A 6656-nucleotide genomic window follows, 5' to 3' on the forward strand; every position below is an offset into this window, starting at 1 on the left:
TTTCGCCAGAAGTCTTTTTCTTTTTGCTTAATATAAAAATTTTTCCCATTATTTAATACGACACTCAGTCTTCTGATTCCAGTTTTTAATATGTCCAAACTATTTATACATTAATAAAAGTTATACTCGTCCTAGAACAGGTAAAAATATATATTGCGCGAATAGAAGAGTTTTGCCTCAATTTTATGTCACCTTAAGGGTATTAAAATCAAGCGATTATGCTATTAAGTCTTATGTCTGGAATCTTTATCCTAATCTCTATCAAAATCCATGACATGATTCCGATATTAGAAAATGTATAAAATTTAAGGTTCAGCTTAAGGTGTCTTAAGAATAAAGTGAAATTCATTGAGTCTTGATTAATTCAAAATAAATTAAGAAAATGTATATGTTTTATTATAAGAAAAATATCAGTAAAAATTCGGATATATATATATATATATATATATATATATATTTATTTATTTATTTATTTAACTTCAGTAAGTAAGGGGCTCCTTCCTGGAGCTAACGCTTGATTCTGTTATAATTTAAATTTATATCCGAGGGCTCTTTTAAGAATAGATGCTGTTCCCTTTATGGCTGCTACTTATATCTCGTTACAGCTTGGTCTTCCAGGGATTGCTTCTAAGTATTTCTGAAGGTTCTTTTTTTATTAAACCAGTTGCTCCTATCACAACCGGTGTGTGTGCGTGTCTGGTAAACACACACACACACACACACACACACACACACACACACACACACACACACACACACACACACACACACACACACACATATATATATATGTGTGTGCGTATATTTTGTACCAAAGATACTTATGTTTTATTATGCGTTTTTATTCCTATATAGGTTTTATGCAAATTAACATATCACAGAATAGCTCTTATTATTAATAAATAGTGTCTGTAGCTATTTAATAATTATTATAGTAAATAATTATGTCAGCCTCTTTAAGAAACTCGTTTCTTATCGTTGAGCACTTTCAGTTCAAATTAAGTCGGTCGATTTAGCTCCTGTGCGTAGATCATCATATAATGATTAGATCACTCTGAAAGACGTTAAAATGTTTAAATTTCCCCGATATTTCTTGCGGTTAACGGTAGCCGAATGGATTAGGTCCCTGCTGAAATGGCTTCCGTTGCCGGGGTCGAATCTATCGATTGGTCTTAATCGTGGTACCCTGCATTGTTGATTCCCGATTCTAATTCAACAATAAACAACAACATATGCAAATAATAAATAAAATATTTATCAATATTCAAATTTTATTTTTAGCTGCAATATTTTAAGTCTAAAAAATGCTTATTTTTTACTTTACTAGAATATCTGTAGGTATTTAATAATTATTATAGTAAATAACACACACACATATTAATGACCTTTTTCAGACTAGAGATACAATAGATCCCTCTTTAAGGGTGTCTTCCTAAGAAGTCTATAATGTAGCGAGTGTTGTTTGAATTTACTGACAAGAAACCCAGCATGGCTATAAACAATGTCAGGATATTCAGGGAGAAACTAGTGTTATTTGGGAATTTTCCTTCTTGTAGACTAGCTATATAAATCAAGGGAGAGTATATTGATTCACACTTTTACAAATTAAATAAGTTAGCTCTACCAGAACTCGAAAGTAGCAGCCCCTTCTCTCTCCATTATATATATATATATATATATATATATATATATATATATATATATATATATATATATATATATGAACAAATGATTAATAAAACATGTTAAAAGACATCTTGAAAAAGAGTTAAAAACATATTTAATTTTAAAAAAGGAAACACAAGATAAGTGGATAGTCCTTAATCCGCGGAGTTTCGAAGAAATACTCTCCTTCTCATCAGAGGGCAGGAATTAGCAAAATGCAGGATCGGATTTTGCATATAAAAGTATATAATGAAACTACAAGTAAGTCACAGATCTTACTTGGTTAAAAAAAAGGGTAAGGTAAGGGGAACAGGAGGCAAAAGAAAAATGATAAAAAGATTTCACATGAATGGATAGTCCGGTGAAGAGTAAAAATCCAAAAATGGTAAAATCCAAAAAGGTCGAATTTAAAATTTCAATCCAATGGGTAAATTCCAAATGGTCAAAAAATGATCCAAAAGGCAGAGTTCCAGTTGAAAAAAGCGCAAATGGAAAGAATTCCAAATCATTAAATATATATATATATATATATATATATATATATATATATATATATATATATATATATATATATATATATATATATATATATATATATATATATATATATATATATATATATATATATATATATATATATATATATATATATATAGTATATTCTCGTTGACACATCGATTCTCGTCAGATCACCGAAGTTAAGCAACGTTGAGCCTGGTTAGTACCAGGTGGGTGACCATTTGGGAATTCTAGGCGCTGTATGTGCTCTCCGCTTGTCTCAGCAATTATATCCAGTCGTCCTATACAGACACTTCACTTGTCACTGGTATTTAACAATGTCGATTCAGGAGAGATGTGATTGGAGAATGCGCTCCTCCAGCCACACAAATTTCACGCGAAGGCAACCCTTCGCAACTATCTAAAGTCTGTCAAAGACTGAAGGAGCCCCTCCCCCTATATTAGTTTATTTGTTACACACATTAACAGTGGGTACAGCATAGTAGTTATGAATGAATAAATACAAATTTCTTTCTTCTATAGCTCCTATATAACCATCAAAACGGGTGCAGTTATTTGGAATGCTTTCTATATAGTACGGACGAAGATCCAAGTATATCTATTGGAATACCTTGTTTGCATAGTTGAAATTTTATTAACTTCATTATAAATCAATGTTTTCTTGCTATTAGTTCGTAATTTTATTGTCCATTTCGTTTTATATGTATAAAACCGTTTCTTCGAATCTACAGTAATTAAAATGATATAAAATCTATATATCTACAAAAGTGAACGTGTCTGCGCGTGTGTCTGTGTATGTGTGTGTCTGTACATTTTCCTACGCAATAACTCTATCAATTTTTAGTCTACAGACTCGAAATTTGATATACATGATACTGAGATTTGGGGAAATCTTTGTGATCAGTTTTCGGCCAGAAATTTGACTGTTAAGGGGTCAAAATTCAACGATTTGACCTTTGAGAACTCTACCAAACTCCTCCGACGATTTTCAGTCTAAACACTTGAAATTTTAGATATAGGTTTCTTGGAAATGGATCTAACTTAATAACTTAATTTGAGCCCAAAACAATAAATTTTAATGGGTCACAATAGGGGTCAAATTATAAAAAAATTGACCGCTTTTTTTTTTTTTTTTGCTCAACATACACCTCCAAACACCCGGGCAACACCGGGCTGAAATGCTAGTAGGATACATAACGAAAAATATTTTTCAGAATAACAAACAAAAAAAAAACAAAAAAAAAACGTCGCTCTCTATAAAGAAGTATACCAACGAAGCAGAAACTGGTGGAGAAAAGAGGAGAGATGGTGGCTCTCTAGCTGGCTTGCTCGCCTTCTTTCTCTCTCTATCGCATCTCGGTTAGCGACGCCACGTTTTATTTTTATGGCTTATAAATTTATTGTATTGATCTTGTAAAGAAAACATTTCGCCTTTGTGTTTAAAATGTTTATTTTTAGCCTTTAGAGAGACTGGCTCAATTTTCACAAGTTGACATCAGCTTGTAAAGTGTAAATTAAAAAACAAAAAACAAACAAAAAAAAAACGAAATCCTCACTCGGACCATCACTCAGGGGAATTGGTTTTCTTTTTTTTATTTCATTATCGTTTTATTTAATAAATTTGTATAAGAACTACTCATGTTATTATTTTTTTTTATCTATTTATATGACTAAGTCTAGTCTTTTATGCCCGTTAAAATAGGCAAAATTTATAGAATTAGAATGAGTGCTTTATGCCAAATTGATGATTGAATATGGTTAAATTTGTACTAATTTTTGTCATTAAATATTAATCTAAATTAATCTCTATTAACTATGCGTCGGGCGAATACGGTAATACTGAGTTCCCTACATTTTATCATAACAAATGTCCATACAAAAATTTAGTTAAATCGGTCAAATAGTTTCAGAGAAAAAGTGGAACAGATAGAAAAACAAATTTGCTTATTATTTTACATTTTGTTTTCAATTATTTCAACTAACAAACCTTGCAAGACATGTTGGCATTTACATATTGATTCGTTTCCGAAACCTTAGAAGGCTTCATGAATATATGTATGTTTTATCTGACTTTTATAAGTTGTTCGAATCCAACGGATCGATTACTGTTTTAATAATTTTCTTAATTTATTTCTCATGATAAAATATGTGATGTTTAATTGAATTATTTATGTGGCCATTACAGCAATCGAATGGATTCGTTTAAAATCGTAATATATCTTTTTAAAAGTTTAGTTTAAACTAGGTGAGGAGATATAGAAATACGATACATTGTCTGACAATTAGATTATACAGAAGCTATACTTTAAGTTCTTAATCAGTAATAAATATGGTATATATCCTATCTGCTTACCTCATACAAAAAGAACATTTTGATCAGACAGCAAAATGGTGTAAATGACATCATAATTACCACAGAAATGGCTAAAATATGGACAGATAATTGTTCGAGGTATACAAAAACCGCTGGACATATAGAGCGACAGAATGGACCCCGAGGCTATGGAAACTACCTAGAGAAAGGCCAATAACCCTAGTAGAGAAAGGACCCTGACAGCCAACTAGGTCCTACTTGATCACGTTTAAGCAGGAATAAAAGTAGAAAGAAAACAACAACAACAACAACAACAACAACAACAACAAAAAAAAACAAAACAAAAAACAACTGTGATCCGATAATGCTCTATACTGATATGTTTGCATTGTCAAATTATTACAGGTTGGAACAATAAAACTATCGCCCATGAAAAGACCACATGCCTCCATTTCCGTCTGATGAGAACCGGTTTTCTTTTCTTGTTGCATACCATCTATCAATAGGCCAGTTGTGTACAAATCCCAAAGCGATAGAAGCCTTCTATCATGTCTGAATGTTCGAGATTGGAGATGCGCCGCTGTACAACTTATACTCACTACCGATCCAAGTTATGACAACAGAATCATTGTCAGCACTCCGAGTATGCAAATCAAGACGGTTCACGCTTGAGGGCACAGCTCAACGAATTTTCCGTCCACGGTTATCCTCTTTCGTGTAGTTTCAAGTGAGGGCCACACCTCAGATCTTCGAAGTGGACTTGAAATTCAACAGCAAAGTGTACCTGGGTTTGCTGAAGAATGTGGTGATCTCCTGGTGCAATCAGATGACTGCTGGCAGATCCGAGTGTGGCAGCAGGACTCGGCGCCGGCCCAGCAGTCCAAAGAGACCCAGGCTTGGCTTCAGGAGTGCTACAACTTTGTACCTTTCTCTCACTGGCCTTCCTCGTCCACCGACCTAAACACGCTAGACTACTTTGTTTGTTCATACCTCGAGAACATCACCAACATGACCTCTCACAACAGCAAAACCAACCTGATCGCTGCCGTCTGCCGAGTACTCCCGCCGGCGCTTGTGGAAAAGGCATGCTCCCAGTTCCGGATTCGTATCGAGACGGTGATTGAGGCTGAAGGCGACTACGTTGAATAGATGCTAGCTCTACTACATAATTAGGTGCCTGAAAAACTCGTCTCCGGAAAACTCGTCTCCGGAAAACTCGTACCCGGAAAACTCGTACCCGGAAAACTCGTACTCGGAAAACTCCCCACTTTTTGCTAGGAAGGAAAACTGGTCCCTTATTGAATAAATATCGATTGAAAACACATTTTATTACCGTTCTTGAAGGAGATATTGTTTTTAAAAGAGACTATGCACCCCCATAATATTTAAAAAATTATTTTTATCTCTTGCTTTAAAAAAAATAAACTTGGTCACGGAGTCCACATACGAAAAATGAAACCAAATATTTATTTAAAAAATACTCCAGTTTTAACACTTTTTGTGTCATTACGAAACAAGAATAAAGAAAGAAAATACGTGTATTTATAGAAAGCGATTATTTTATTTAAAAGAATTAATTCAGTTTAAATAATTCTTGTGTTATTACAAAACAACAAAAAAAGAAAACACGGTCTTATGTAATTTTTGTACTGCGCTGAAATAATAACGTTATTATTTCTAAAACCATTCTTAACATGGGTAGGGTATCGTTTAAAAGTCATTTTTGGGGAGCTTATGTAGTATGCAGACAGCGGCTATTGTTAAGGGGAGATAACTCCAATTTCTTCTTGGTCAAATAAGGCGGCAAATAAGTAACAAACAAGATTTTTTTCCGAACAGAAAAATATTATAAAACCAAAAATGTATTGTATAAAAATGTATCAATATATAAGAAAAACTTTTATTTAAAAGTCTGCGTAAAGAAATACAATTTAATAAAAAAAAATTTGTAATAAAAATAGCATTAGATTTTTATAAAGTAAAACAGCTTTTGTTTTCGAATAAATAAATAATTAAATGAAACATCTTTTTGAATTAAAGCAACTTTGAAGGGTCAACAAAAAATTAATAATTTAAATGTTTTTTGACAGAGAGGTGCCACATGGAGACAGTTTAGAAAAGATGGCCGCTGTGCGCATACTGCAGAAGTGTTATTTCG

At 32.8% G+C, this 6656-nt stretch overlaps 1 pseudogene; it reads left to right on the top strand.

Annotated features, from left to right (window-relative positions):
* Positions 1-2313: 2313 nt before the first annotated feature.
* LOC145301573 (5S ribosomal RNA) lies at positions 2314-2430 on the top strand (annotated as a pseudogene).
* Positions 2431-6656: the final 4226 nt, after the last annotated feature.

The sequence above is a fragment of the Euprymna scolopes genome, chromosome 18 (genome assembly GCF_053919585.1).
Source record: "Euprymna scolopes isolate OS-2025 chromosome 18, ASM5391958v1, whole genome shotgun sequence".
Taxonomy (NCBI): Eukaryota; Metazoa; Mollusca; class Cephalopoda; order Sepiida; family Sepiolidae; genus Euprymna; species Euprymna scolopes.